The sequence below is a fragment of the Littorina saxatilis genome, linkage group LG2 (assembly GCF_037325665.1).
Source record: "Littorina saxatilis isolate snail1 linkage group LG2, US_GU_Lsax_2.0, whole genome shotgun sequence".
NCBI classification, from domain to species: domain Eukaryota; kingdom Metazoa; phylum Mollusca; class Gastropoda; order Littorinimorpha; family Littorinidae; genus Littorina; species Littorina saxatilis.
Window position 1 is genome coordinate 55,765,624 of NC_090246.1, and position 15,466 is coordinate 55,781,089.

The 15,466-nt window shown below is 42.7% G+C and overlaps 1 long non-coding RNA gene across 1 annotated transcript; it reads left to right on the plus strand.

Moving 5' to 3' along the window:
* The first annotated feature begins 2,214 nt into the window (after positions 1-2,214).
* On the plus strand, positions 2,215-15,088 carry LOC138959303 (uncharacterized). Its single transcript, XR_011453683.1, has 4 exons — positions 2,215-2,684; positions 4,459-4,595; positions 6,963-7,073; positions 11,054-15,088. It is a non-coding gene; the product is annotated as an uncharacterized lncRNA (long non-coding RNA).
* The last annotated feature ends 378 nt before the right edge of the window (positions 15,089-15,466 follow it).

Here is a 15,466-nt window from a genome sequence, read left to right on the forward strand (position 1 = left end):
TACTGATATTGGAGAAGATGGTGGTTGTTCTTGTTGGAGAGGCGACGCTCGTGGTTGTTCTTGTTGGAGAGGCGACGCTGGTGGTTGTTCTTGTTGATGAGGCGGTTCTGGTAGCTGTTCTTGTTGGCAAGTCGGCTCTTGGGGTTGTTCTTGTAGGTGAGCCGATTCGGCTTCCTCTGCTAACTCTTTGGAGAACATCTCACTGTCAAGAGGATAGATTCCTGTGGCTTTGAAGCCGCTGATTATGTTTTCCATTCGGAAAGCTCTGGGATATGCACTCCCAAGAATGGTGGACACATGATGAATCGTGGTCCTCGTCCCCGGATGCATGTACATCCACCTTGACAGGGCCTTGTTGTATTCAGTTTTCAAAGGCCCGAACACTCCGACATCAAGGGGTTGCATCCGATGTGTACAGTGGGGTGGAAGGCTTAATAGCACCACCCCCTTCTCCCTGCAATGGTTGATAGCTGCCAGGGAAATGTGGGACTCGTGGTTATCCAGTATCAGCAAGACTTTGTTGTCAGGCGAACAATTGACATGCTCAGTAAAATGTTCCAAACATTCCACAAACAGAGACTTTGTCATCCAGCCGCCAGAACGTGAACCCAGTCCTTTTGTCCCTGGAGGTGCATTTATTGTCATATGGTCATGGAAATTCACCAGCGGAAATATCAGACAAGGTGGGATGCTGTTTCCAATGGCATTGACAATTGCCAACATAGTAACAAGTTCACCTCTCTCCTGTGACACTACCTGAGACACCTGCTTTACTCCCGACTGCGCCAAGACTTTAGTCGGTTTCAGGGACGTCATCAAAGCGGTTTCATCCGTGTTGAATATCTTGTCAGGGGTCAGGATATGCTTTTCGTAGAGATGTTGAAGCTTCTTGAAAAACTCGTCAACATTGTTTCTGTTGAACGCCATCGTCCTCGCCAAGCTGACTGCTTCTGGGATTCGAATTGATATCTCTGGATGCCTTTTGCGAAATGCTAAGACCCAGTCTTCACCTGCACGTTTATTCCTTGTCCAGCTTGGAGGACAGACTTTTAGGGGTTTTGTTTGCGAGATCAAATGCGAGTGATCTCAAAGTCATTGAATCGATAGGAAATCCATACTTTGAAGCCTGGATTATGTATTCCACCAACTCCTGTTCTTCGGCATTCGTAAAGACTTGTCGAGTGTTGCACTGAGATGTCAAGGAGGAGATTTTGCCACGGGACATCGCTCGCCCAAGGCTACTTTTCGACACAGAAAACATCCTTGCAGCCTCGCGAAATGACAAACCTTCTTTCACAGCTTCCACCGTATCCTTCATATTTTGCACTGGTTTTGAAGTCCATTGCGTCTTTCTCTTGTATGTTCTCACCATCTGAAAGTCGACAAAAGATTTAAGACAAACACTACACAAACTACAGAAAGAGAAAGAGAGAGAGAGAGAGAGAGAGAGAGAGAGAGAGAGAGAGAGAGAGAGAGAGAGAGAGAGAGAGAGAGAGAGAGAGAAAGAGAGAGAGAAAGAGAGAGAGAAAGAGAAAAACACAGCATGGTTATGCCAACACCGAATTAATAATACCACACCGTCTCTCTCTCTCTCTCTCTCTCTCTCTCTCTCTCTCTCTCTCTCTCTCTCTCTCTCTCTCTCTCTCTTGCATAAAACCAATGTTATACAACTTATCAACTTTTAATAATTAAAGACAGACAAAACCTCTAAGGGGGCAGGGTGGGTCAAAGCTGGGGCAGGGTGGGACAGTCCCACCCTGCCCCAGCCTTGTCCCACCCTACCCCGTCCCACCCTGCCCCAAGGCGGTTAATTTGATAAAATGAAAAAATGGCCACAGATCTAACGTGTAAACATCTTTGAAATGTTCGATAAATATGAGTGAATAATGACATAATCTGGTTATATATGGTTTAATAGGGTGCGTAAGAAGACATTATATACAAATAAGAAGTTTGTGACAGTCGAAAATTTACTTACAGTGCTTCTTTTCAGGCAAACATCGACTGCTGGCAAACGTCTGTGCCCACACCATTAACAGTTGGCGCCAGTCTGGCTGAGTAGTTTCCCTTCATGGCGGCAAATTCAAACTTTAAAAAAAAATCAAGATAACATGGCTAAATTGCGCTGTCCCACCCTGCCCCGTGTCCCAGGGTACCCCAGTATCCCCTAAGTGTGAGAGCGTGGATCTGGGAACATTCAGTGGTTATGGGAACATTAGCATGTTCTCATATCCAAGGTAACCTCAAAATGTAATTTTCGTGTTCAGCTTGACCATTGAGGGGTTTTAACTCGTGTTCCCAAAAGCATTTGAGTTCTGACTTGGTTGTCCCCCTTCCCTTGCTACAGATCTCTGCATCGTCAAACAATCTCTTCTGAGCTTTTAGCATTCTTGTGCTTACGACACTAAAAAAAAAAAAAAATTATCTCTCTCTCTCTTTTTTTTTTTTAACATTGCTGTGTAAAATAAAACTGTAAAATAACTATTTTACAGGTTTATTTCACAAGTTTATCTTATATTTTCTGAACATTTGGAAATAATTGCTTTACCTCAGTGAAATATTTATTATTGTTTAGAGCGTAAGCGATAAGCGATCCGGGCCTTTTCAAGAAATCTGAACAATGAACATGGTCGCTGCATGGGATTTTTTTCCCTTTCGTACAATCAGGCACACCACTCGTACAGGTAAGCCTTAGATTTTATGTAGCGCACTTTATAAGAACAGTGTTATATCTATTTATTTGAGTTAGGCATTGAAGATTTGAGAGGGCTTCTTCGCATCGAAGGAGTCTCTTCTGAGTGGGAATTCCGCTGTGAATTGATAGTTCTGGTCAATGGCTGTCTAAGACTAATCGGCCCTCGAAGGCAATCACTGACGTGAAGTGCACCGGGAGTGACTATTGCAACGACTGTCGTGTCCAGCGTTGTGTTTGTCAATGAGGTTCTTGAAAGCATTTGTACTGGGAGCCCGTTTAATGTTAGTTGTTAGTTTGTTCCAGTCATTTGTAACTCTATAGCTGAAAGCAAATTTTCTTGTATTGTTATTAACTTATTATCATGTCTTTCTTTTTGTATTTTGTCAGTACTGTTACGTGTTACAACAATGTTAGTCTGCGGTGATTTAAAAAAGAAATCTTTGTTAGTGTCATCAATGTCGTTAAATATTATATACGCTTGTATTAGGTCCCCTCTCTTTCTTCTTGCCTTTAGTGTAGGCAAAGTCAAGTATCTTAGTCTCTCTTCATATGTGTAGTCTTTTATTTCGTAAATCAGTTTAGTAGCTCTTCTTTGGACTCTTGCGATTGATGTTGATTGGCGTACTAGTCTCGGAAACCAGGCAGGATTGCCGTATTCTAGATGAGGTCGTACTAGTGTACACTCCACTCTCTGTTCCAGGAGGCTGTTCTCTGAAAATCCACCAGTACCTAGGAATGGCAGTGACACTGTACTCTAGGACCAACACAGCTAGTGTTTCAAATGTTACCTTTTTGTTTCAGGAGTCCTTGAATATATTCTAGTCATTTTTTCCCATTTATTTTAAGTTCATATCATATTTGACAAATAGGTGGCGTGATCTAACCATGTTTACCTGGTTGATTCTGACGGTTGGCAGTTTAAGTTTCTGGCAATTGCCAAAGTTGAACGTTTATTGTCATTAAATGGCAAAATTAATTTGAAGTCACGTTATAACTTATTGTGGAAAATCAGCTCCCTCTCTCTCTCTTTCCCCTCCCACACTCACACACAAACACACACACATGCGTGTGTGCTGACACAAATTTGTGATTTACTTTAAAATTAACAAGGGTGCCGCGGTCAATTGTAGACGGTAAGACCTATTACTTTTTTAAAGCCAGGACATTTGGACCTATTGATTTCTTACGGTCAGGTCCAAATGACCTATTGTCCTCTAACGCTGGCAGCAACACTGATGTAGATGAAATATTCATGAGGACGTCCCTCTGCAATATTATCCCAGCTATCTAAATAGACTGGAAGAACAAAAAGTGATTGCATGGAGACCTGATCAGAAATAGAGGGTTATAACTGACATTTATCTGCAATTAAATTGCTTTAAACTGACGGTTGCCAAATTGGGTTGTGAGTGAAGCGTAGCTCTGGCTTGTCACTCACTTCCACTACACATAAATGCGCGCAAGGATTTAGTTCTTCAAACATTTCTGCTTTCTGTAGCTATGCAGGGTTTGTGGATGTGGAACGTGGGAATATTACAGTTTGGAAGGTGAGGATTCTGATAGACTCGATGCAAATTGTCCGAACTATAGCTATGGCGTGCCCCTTTAATAGCTCATAATGATTAGCCAAATATGGAAAGGCAAAACTAGATTCAAGTAGCTGAAAATTGAAACACGAATGGCGGCTTGATTGAAACTTTACGAAATGGAAATCCTGTGTTTTCCAACACATGAATGTACAAATCAGTGTTTTGGGTCTACAGAACACGACAAATCCCGTCCAAGTCCACTTCAACACAACTTCACAAGCCCATGTCTTCAGAACTTCGCAATTCCATGTGTATACGAGACCACGAAAGTCACACATTGGCTGGATTCATGTCCTGACGACATATCTGTGGTAAGTTTAAAGGCTGTCTCCATGGTAAAAAAAAATACTGAAATAACCATTTGTTTCTCTTTCTTCTTTCAATTTAATGACTTATGCGCTAGACTTACTTACTTACTTACTGCCTTTCACGCCTGTTGGCGTGTAGGGCAGCGACAAAGGACCTCCACTTTTGTCTGTCTCTTGCAAGCCTTTCCAGGGTCGCCCAGGAGTGGTTGAGGTCCTTTGATTCCCCCTCCACTGTACGTCTCCAAGTCTGCTTGGGTCTTCCCCGCTTCCTCTTTCCTTCTGGGGTCCATCGAAGTGCCACCTTGGGAATGGAGTCGTTTTCCATTCGTAGTACATGGCCAATCCATCTCCATCTTCTCTGGGTTATGAGTGTCTCCATTTCTTCCATGTTGCATCGTTGGAGAAGGTCGTTGTTAGAGATCTTTCTGGGCCAGAATATTCTCTATGCGCTAGAGTTCGTATTCAATATGTTCCAGTGAAGATAATGACTCACTTTTCTAACCCGTATTCTCAAAAGCTCGGGAGAAAACGAAAGAAAATAATGTCCCTCTCTGGAAGTGACGTGTGGCTGGTGGCTTGATTCGGCCTTCCGCCATTTTGACAGAGATGGGAGAGTGAACCACAGCTTCGCGTAACAATCTGAACACGCATGCCGCATCAAATTGTCAATAGACAACCACTGATGTTGATAAAGTAAGAGATCTGTCTTACATAATTGAGTTTCGGCGCTGTTTGGTTGCAAAGAAATGTGCGCAGTCTATATCACAAGTAGGTTTGGAAAGTGCATTTTCCGATGATATCGACGCAGCTAAGTATCAGGATCAGGAATATTGCGTCGCGGAACCTTTCAGATTATGACGCAATGTTGGCAAGAGAGCGCCTCGCCTAGCCCTACTTAAAACGATTTAAAACCTATCATTTTGGAATTTGTTCTCTTCCATAAAAAGTCTGAAGTCCATTGCTACTAAATTAAATAGCCTCTGGACTTATTTGAAAAATACACCCTTTCCTAATAGTTTTCTTAGTGCTGGCAATCAATAGTACTAGTAATGAGAGGGATGCACGACTCGTACCCTTTGATGACAGTGAGGGGCGACATTTGTATTGTTGTAGGCTATAATACAAATGTCGCCCCTCACTGTCATTAGGGCTAAATGTCACTTTTGTTAACTCCTTCATGATACGAACCCACCTTACTGTCACGGGACGCAGGGGTGGCCACATTTTTGTCAATTCAGCTTTCCCCGGGTATGTAACATGTCATTTTTAACTTACCCGCACAAAAATCAGGTTACCCACAATCTGAATGCAAAAACTCGTCCCCACCCCTACACACAGTCATGGAGTTGCGCTCACGCACACTCCACTGTCGAAATCTAACCAAGGAAATTCGTCCTTCCATTCTGGCAAAAACCTTCTGACACGTTTTGATCTGTCGCAGTGTCGATTCTAGACCGCGCATTCCCGCAAATATGAAAGAAATCCCGCAAAAATAAAATTTGGATGCGCGCCTTTTCACGCAAAGAAATACCAATTCCCGCATTTTCAAACATCTTGTGCATGCGCGATATAATAAATATAATTTCGTCAAACAGCCTAGCGTTGCAGAGCGTAAGCGCTTGCAATCTTTTTGAGACAAGTGAGGCCCTGACAAGGATGTTTACATTTACCTATGTTTTCAAAAGTTACATTTTCCCTAAACATCCTTATCAGGGCCTCACTTGTCTCAAAAAGATTCACTTTTTCTCCCACAAGTCTTTGCTTCCCTTTGTGGTCACTTCCTGTTTTACATTCAAAATGGCCACCACGATAAGTGAAAGCGTGGATTTTTTCAAGAATGGAGACCCATGTGCAAATCAGCTTGACGACAAGTTGCCAAGTGAGGCAAAACATCCAAATAAATGGTCTTGGAAGTGGATGAAGGAGTTAGATTCTCAAAAAAGATAATGGAGTTTATGATTAAGAAGTTTCTGTTGTGCATGCAACGATGAAATTACATACACCTGACTTCACTCTTCAGGCAAGAAAGCCATCAGGAACCATACGTTGGTTCTCTCTCTCTCTCTCTCTCTCTCTCTCTCTCTCTCTCTCTCTCTCTCTCTCTCTCTCTTTGAAGTCTCTCTCTCTCTCTCTTTGAAGTCTCTCTCTCTCTCTTTGAAGTCTCTCTCTCTCTCTTTGAAGTCTCTCTCTCTCTCTCTCTCTCTCTCTCTCTCTCTTTGAAGTCGTGGGGGCAATGACGGCCTCCGGGATGCCACAGATTCCATCCTCCCCCAGCCTAGAGACTGGGACTTTTTGTTCTTATTTACGATAGAGTGACATAAATCAATAATTAGCAAAGATTCTATAATTTTAAACTAATCTTTGTTTCAGTTGGTCATGGTGATTTGGGCAATGACAACACCGGCATCGTGGGTGATTTGGGCAGCGATGACCCCTCCGTCAAGGATTGCGACGTGACGAGCACACATGCAGAACCGCTTGGTATGTTTATACCGCCACCATCATAAGTGACGGTTTCTGAGACTTCCACTACTCGTGCAGAACTTCTGATTGGAGAAACTCGAGGTCAAAGCTTGTTCCCAAATGTTCTTATTATTATTTCACATTGCTCAACATCCAGTTAGCAACACAGGCTAGATGTTAAGCAACGTGAAATAATAATAACACATTTTGGGACAAACTTTGACCTGTAGTTTCTCCAATCAGAAGCTTCTGCACGAGTAATGGAAGTCGCAGAAACCGCCACAATATTATTTAAATTTTATTTATATATAGATGCTACATGTCGGGTTCATCTACGGGGCTAGTGACAGACCGCCAATGATGTTTTTTGTTGTTTTTTAGTTGGCAGCATGGGGATATCTTGAGAAGGCTCTCCGTAGTCGGCTAGACGTTAAGCAATGCTAATAATAATAATAATAGCACTTGAGCAAAGAGCTAAAACATTTCGAGGTACGGTAGAGTGTTTGACATAAATAATAATAATAATACGAATATTTATAACGCGCACATATCTCCCCAACAGGCGACTCAAGGCGCACATACACTCATTCACACACACGGAGACTTAAAGTCACCAACACACACACACACCAGCAACCATTAAAATATGTACAGTTATTCAAGGTGGGATGGACAATGATAATGGACAACAGGAGGGGGGGAACATGTACACAGGGAGATAGTGATCAAGGGGGAGGTCGAAGAGAAGGTAGAGCAGTATAGGTATTTGGGGGTGATTATAGACAATAAGTTGACATGGAAACCAAACTCTGATGCCCTTGTGAAGAAACTCCACTCTCGCCTGTACTTTTTGAGAAAACTCAGGTCTTTTAACATCTGCAGACAAGAAATCCTTCAGATGTTTTACACTTCAACGTGCAATAGTGTGTTGTACTTTGGCTCCGTGTGTTGGGGTGGCAACATCAACAAGCAAGACAGGGATAGATTAGATAAATTCATCAGGAAAGCAAGTGGGGTGGTTGGGAGGAAGCAGGACAATTTCACATCAACACATGAACGACGACTGACTGACAAGGTACAGAAGATTTTGGCTGACGACTCGCACCCACTCAGACCGGAATTTGACAGTAGACGGACAGACAGGAGCAACAAATTCAGACAACCAACCGCAAGATCCACACGCTACAGAAATTCGTTCATTCCATCTGCAATTCACATCTTCAATTCTCAGGTGGGGCGGTAGATGCTGGTGTTGTCGCTCTGATGCACGGGGTCAGTGTTCTGTATTGTTTCAGTATTGTTGATTTTGTTTTGCATGATTATATACTCTTATTCTACTCTCTTAGACAATATGTGATAACCGGCAAGGTGCTGACTTTCTTTTGTGCATTGTTGATGGTGAATGCATGTTAATTTATTTTTAATATACTTTCTTATGTGATAACCAATGTGCTATATTTTCTCAGGACAATGAACAAATGTTTATTTTGAATGTTTTATGTATGTTATTATTACGGACACAAACGCTCAGCAATGTAATTTCTCTTTTAGAGATTAATAAAGTTATTGTATTGTATTGTATTGTATTGGGGTGGGCAGTGTAGAATGCATGGATTATGTGGAAAAAAGGAATGTCTTGAGTGCAGATTTGAATGATTCGAGGGACTGTTGTTGACGGAGGGGGAGAGGTAGTGTGTTCCGTTGGCTAGGTGCTTGGAAAGAAAATGAGCGTTGACCTGCTGTTTTGAGTTTGGTGTGGGGGATGTTGAGCTTGAGGGAGCCGGCAGATGATCTGAGTGCTCGTGAAGGGACATAGAGAGAGAGAGAGTCGGAGAGATAGGCAGGGGCGAGACCATGGAGGCTTTTGTATGTGATACGAGCAGGAACGGGCAACCAGTGGAGCTGATTTAGGAGGGGGGTGATATGATCTCCCTTTTTCTTTCGTAAGGCAAGACGGGCAGAGCTATTTTGAATGCGTTGGAGACGAGAGATAGAAGAAGAGGGAAGACCCGCCAAGAGAGAGTTACAATAGTCAAGACGTGAGAGAATGGTGGACGTGACCAGTTTGGCGGTAGCATCTGTGGTGAGGTACTTGCGGATAGTGGCGATGCGGCGGAGTTGGAAGTAGCAGGTGCGAGAGACAGAAGAGATGTGTTGTTTCATGGAAAGGGTGTTGTCTAGAGTGACTCCGAGGTTTTTGACAGCAGAAGACAGAGGGACAGAAGAGTCAGAGAGTTGATGAGAGTCGGAAGTGGCTTTGGAGAGTTTGGATGTAGTGCCTATTAGGATAGCTTCAGTTTTGTTGCTATTGAGCTGAAGTTTGATTTCTGTCATCCAATTCTGCACGTCAGTGATAGTGTCAGAGATAGAGGAAAGAAGAGATTCAGACTGGTCAGGGGAAGAGCTGTTGTGAAGTTGAGAGTCGTCGGCAAAAGAGTGGTGGAGAACGTTGTGTCGGTCAAGGATGTGGTCAAGAGGTTGAGTGTAGAGAGTAATTAGTACAGGCCCAAGGACTGAGCCCTGAGGGACTCCGCACTCAAGCCTGATGGGGTCAGAGTTCAGTTTGTCAATCGAAACAGTCTGGTAGCGGTCGGTGAAATAAGAAGAGAACCAAGAAAGAGCTGTGCTATGGATACCAAAGGTGTGCTGAAGGCGTTGAAGGAGGATGTTGTGGTCGACTGTGTCAAAGGCCGCTGATAGATCAAGTAGAGCGACGGCAGAGATTTCAGCTTGGTCAGTGGCAAGGAGGAGATCAGTAGTGATTTTGAGAAGGGCAGTTTCGGTGGAGTGGTGAGGACGATAGGCAGATTGAAGCGGAGAGAGAAGATTGTTGCAAAGAAGGTGAGAGTTGAGTTGTTTTAGGACGACTCTTTCAAGGAGTTTGGAGATGAAGGAAAGGTTTGAGACAGGGCGGTAGTTGCTGAGAGTGTTTGGGTCGAGCGATGGTTTCTTCAGTAGATGTTTGACAATAGCAGTCTTAAAGGAGTTGGGGACAGTGCCTGTTTGCAGAGAAGTGTTGATGATTTTGAGAATAGAAGGGAGGAGTTCAGGAAGACAGTCAGAGTAGAGTTGTGTGGGAAGAGGGTCAAGGTCACAGGTTTTCAAGGTCATTTCTTTGAGGACTTTCTCCAGGTCAGTGAGAGTGAGAGGCTGAAAGTGTGTGAAGGGAGTGCCTGTAAATGCAGGAGGAGTTTCAGAGTTTTGGTGTGGGATTTTGTCTAGTTTGTCACGGATGGTTTGGATCTTGTTATGGAAGTAATCAGAGAAAGCTTGCGACAGTTTGGAGGGGTCGATGTTGTTGGGCAAGGGAGAAGCAGAAGAGCAGCCAAGAAGGTCATTCACTGTGGAGAAGAGTGTTTTGGCAGAGGTTGTTTCACAGATTTTGGTGCTGTAGTGCGATTGTTTGGCGTCTGCGATGAGTGTCTGAGCATGTTCCATTTGCTTGTTGTAAATCTGTCTGTCAACTACCAGCTTTGAGGTTCGCAACTTCCTCTCTGCTCGGCGACGCAACTGTTTTGTATACTTAACTTCAGCTGTGATCGAGGGTGCAGAAGGCCAATCTACGATGAGTTTGGTTTTTGCGGGTGCATGTTCGTCAAGAAGTGTGCTGAGAGTGGAGTCGTAATGACGTACAGGGTCTGAGGATACCGGAGGATCAAGCAGTCGGCGGGCTGCTTCTGCGCGAAATGTGTCAGTGTTAACTTCTTTGAGGTTACGGCGGACTACGCGCTTTTTCTGTTTGGATGGTTTGGCCATCTTAAGAGAGAACAAAACTGCAGAATGATCGGATCTGAGGTAGTCATTCAGCAGGATGTCGTACACCAGGTCAGTGGACTCGTGGGTGACAATCCAGTCAATGATGTGTGTTTTGCGTGTGGGAGCGTCTACATGCTGTTTGAGGTCGTGACAGTCAAGAAGGTCCATCGTCTGTCTTGTGTCGGTGTTATAAATCAACAATAAGCAAAGATTCTATAATTTTAAACTAATCTTTGTTTCAGTGGGTCATGGTGATTTGGGCAATGACAACACCGGCATCGTGGGTGATTTGGGCAATGACGACACTGGCATCGTGGGTGATTTGGGCAATGAAGACACTGGCATCGTGGGTGATTTGGGCAATGACGACACTGGCATCGTGGGTGATTTGGGCAATGACGACACCGGCATCGTGGGTGATTTGGGCAATTCGTAGCTGATTTGGGCAATGACGACACCGGCATCGTGGCTGATTTGGGCAATGACGACACCGGCATCGTGGGTGATTTGGGCAATGACAACACCGGCATCGTGGGTGATTTGGGGAGCGATGACTCCTCCGTCAAGGATTGCGACTACACATGTCGCACACATGCAGAACCGCTTGGTATGTTTATACCGCCACCATCATATGTGACGGTTTCTGCGACTTCCATTACTCGTGCAGAATCTTCTGATTGGAGAAATTCGAGTTCAAAGTTTGTTTAAAAAAAATGTTATTTTACATTGCTCAACGTCAAGTTAGCAACATTTTGGTACATACTTTGACCTCTAGTTTCTCCAATCAGACGCTTCTGCGCGAGTAATGGAAGTCGCAGAAACCGCCACAATATTATTTCAATTTTATTTATATATAGATGCTACATGTCGGGTTCTAGTGGACATACTCTTATAATATCTAAATACTTTTGCTACTACTAATAACATGCATTGTTTATTACCTAATTAAAGGCTCCCGCAGTGGGGCACTGCGGTTAAGAAATTAAAGGCCCCTCCTGTTTTTGGAACCGCAGGAGCTTTCTAGTTTGCTGTTAGGTAGATTTTTGGTTCCTCTTTCCTGTCATGCTCTCTTTTTCTTCATGAATTCTTTTCTTTTTTTCTGCCTTCTTGCTCATTCACCTGTATTTTTTCCAAAAATCTCTTCTCTTGCCGCTTGTCTCGCGATTCATGTATAGTTTAATCTGTTAGTGTTCTGATGTAAGTCCAGCAGTAGATAGGTTAAGCCTATTTTAACATACTGGAAACTGGTAATCTTCCAGTAGGTATTAATTTAGTTTTACTAAAGCCTGCTGGGACACAAGTAATAGGTTAGTGCATTTGTAAACAGGAATCGCTTGACAAGTGGCCCCCTTCATCCCCCCCTTCCTCGTCCTGATATGGCTCTGCGTAGTCGGCTGGACGTTAAGCAAAAAATAAACAAACAAAAAAAAATAATTAAAGGCAGAGGTCGACAAAGCTCATGAAGACAAGCGTAAATTCAAGCTGGTCTCATGCTGAAATACAAACTTTAATAAATGGTTTTGGGCATCTCCTTCAAAAAGGCATGTATCCGTCAGGGAAGATAATTCAAGCCGCAATTAACCAAAATACTTGTCTCAACAATAGAACATGTATGAATGTGCGAGCAAAGCTTCAGCACTAAATGAAGACACGGTTTTAAGATGGACTAGCTGAAGTTGTGGGCAAAGACAGCATGTTGTTGCTTTTTGGCGAAAGCTTACTGAAGAAATATGGACCAGCTAGAAAAAATGACATAGCACAGAGATTGAGACAACTTGCTGGTCTGTTGGTGCAATATGTAGAGCAAACCTATTCATTACATCTTACCATATAACAGTGGCACAGGCACGGTTGGCCTAGTGGTAAGGCGTCCGCCCCGTGATCGGGAGGTCGTGGGTTCGAACCCCGGCCAGGTCATACCTAAGACTTTAAAATTGGCAATCTAGTGGCTGCTCCGCCTGGCGTCAGGCATTATGGGGTTAGTGCTAGGACTGGTTGGTCCGGTGTCAGAAGAATGTGACTGGGTGAGACATGAAGCCTGTGCTGCGACTTCTGTCTTGTGTGCTGCGACTTCTGTCTTGTGTGTGGCGCACGTTATATGTCAAACCAGCACCGCCCTGATATGGCCCTTCGTGGTCGGCTGGGTGTTAAGCAAAAAAAAACCACAATATAACAGGGGCTCATTTTGAAATTGAGGTTGTCAAGAGGAATGTAATCGGACATTTTTCAAACTAATCGCACCATCGATGCAAACTGCATGCACTCGCACAAATAAATGAAATCTACACACAGCAACACCGACAGCTTTAAATGATTTTAATGTCATTAAAACGGTTTAAACCCAAATAAAATTGAATGAAATCTCACAGATAAATTTACAATGACTATCTGTCTTGCTTGAAGAAAAGAAAAAAACGAAAAGGGAGTGGAACACGGCAACACACATTCTGAGTCACTCCAGGAGCTTCAACAGAAACACAGGTGACGATCGCGGAATGTTGATGTTGAGAACGTCTGACGCATGCAGTATGCGTGCGGTAGCTATTTTCCGCGAAACCCTGCGGAACCCCGGGGGTACCCCGCGAAACCCCGCTTCGGCTTCCGTAATAAGAAAACATTTTGTACCGGTGTCTTAGAGTTTAATAGCTGACAAGGAAATTGAGTAACAAAATAGCGATAAGTCCGACCCCGAAATGAGACCCTGATGTAATACTATTATTTGCTGGGCTATACAAGTTATGTAGGTATGCATGCATGACCCTGGGTCTTGCTGTATGACTGGGAATTGCAGATATGTTCTTCAAAAGATTATGCCGTGTCTGAAGCATCAATATAAACGCTTATAGCTCACAGCTGAAAAGAACACTTCCTTACTAGTACGAAACCAAATGACAAACTATCAATTTGAATACAACACAGCTTCATAAGAACTGCTCAAACAAGGACCAATAAAAGAGAAAACTGAAGACCGTGGCCTAAATCTTACAAGTTTGAAGTTAAAACAAGTTTTGCAAACAATACATGTGAAAGAATGTTGTTATGCCTGAATATTAAAAAAAATTAGTTAGTGTTCCCAGAAACTTGAAATTTGGCATTGTTGTTTGTATGTCGACCTAGTACCCAAATATATATAGACATTCTGGAAAACGTTATTTGTTTAGGAATATGGGGAACGTGGATATGGGGACCTTATTAATATTATGTTTTCACATATATATTTAAATCCTAAACAAATAACGTTTTCCAGAATGTATATATATTTGGGTACTAGGTCGACATATAAACCACAGTGCGAAATTTCAACTTTCTGGATGTTCTATGTACCATTGTTAAATATCTAGTTATAAGTTCTTTTTTAGTTATACTTTTAAAACGACAAGACATGAACATGTATGTCCTTTTTTTTAATTTTTTTTTTATTGTTGTTATGTTTGTTTGTTTGTGTGTGTGTTGATCGATTTAATTTTTTTTTAAAGTTAGTGTTCCCAGAAACTTGTATTATATATATAATAAAAGTTTCTGGGAACACTAACTAATTTTTTTAATATTCAGGCATAACAACATTCTGTCACATGTATTGCTTGCAAAACTTGTTTTAACTTCAAACTTGTAAGATTAAGGCCACGGTCTTCAGTTTTCTCTTTTATTGGTCCTTGTTTGAGCAGTTCTTATGAAGCTAACTCTGACACCAGCCGGTTATTTGGGAACTCGTTTTCAACTGCTTGCAGAAAGTTGAAATTTGTCATTGTGGTTTATATGTCGACTTAGTACCCAAATATAAAAAGACATTCTGGAAAATGTTATTTGTAGGATTTAAATATATATATATATGAAAACATAATAAGGTCCCCATATCCACGTTCCCAAAAAGCTTGTCTGAATATAATAATATATATAATAAATGTTTCTGGGAACACTAACTTTTTTTTTAATATTCAGGCATAACAACATTCTTTCACATGTTTTGTTTGCAAAACTTGTTTTAACTTCAAACCTGTAAGATTAAGGCCACGGTCTTCAGTTTTCTCTTTTATTGGTCCTTGTTTGAGCAGTTCTTATGAAGCTGTTTTGTATTCAAATTGATAGTTTGTCATTTGGTTTCGTACTAGTAAGGAAGTGTTCTTTTCAGCTGTGAGCTATAAGCGTTTATATTGATGCTTCAGACACGGCATAATCTTTTGAAGAACATATCTGCAATTCCCAGTCATACAGCAAGACAAAAATTGGCTCTTTGCAGTCTGCTGGGCTATACGCGATATGTTATGTATGTATGCATGGCCCTGTGTCTTGCTGTACGGCCCTGGGTCTTGCTGTACGGCCCTGGGTCTTGCTGTACGACCCTGGGTCTTGCTGTACGACCCTGGGTCTTGCTGTACGGCCCTGGGTCTTGCTGTATGACCCTGGGTCTTGCTGTACGGCCCTGGGTCTTGCTGTACGACCCTGGGTCTTGCTGTACGGCCCTGGGTCTTGCTGTACGGCCCTGGGTCTTGCTGTACGACCCTGGGTCTTGCTGTACGACCCTGGATCTTGCTGTACGACCCTGGGTCTTGCTGTATGACCATGGGTTTTCATGTCACGTACGACATACAAATCACGATGTTCAAAGTTTTGACGAATTGAGTGTGACTACGATTCGTAAAACTTGAAATAGGAAG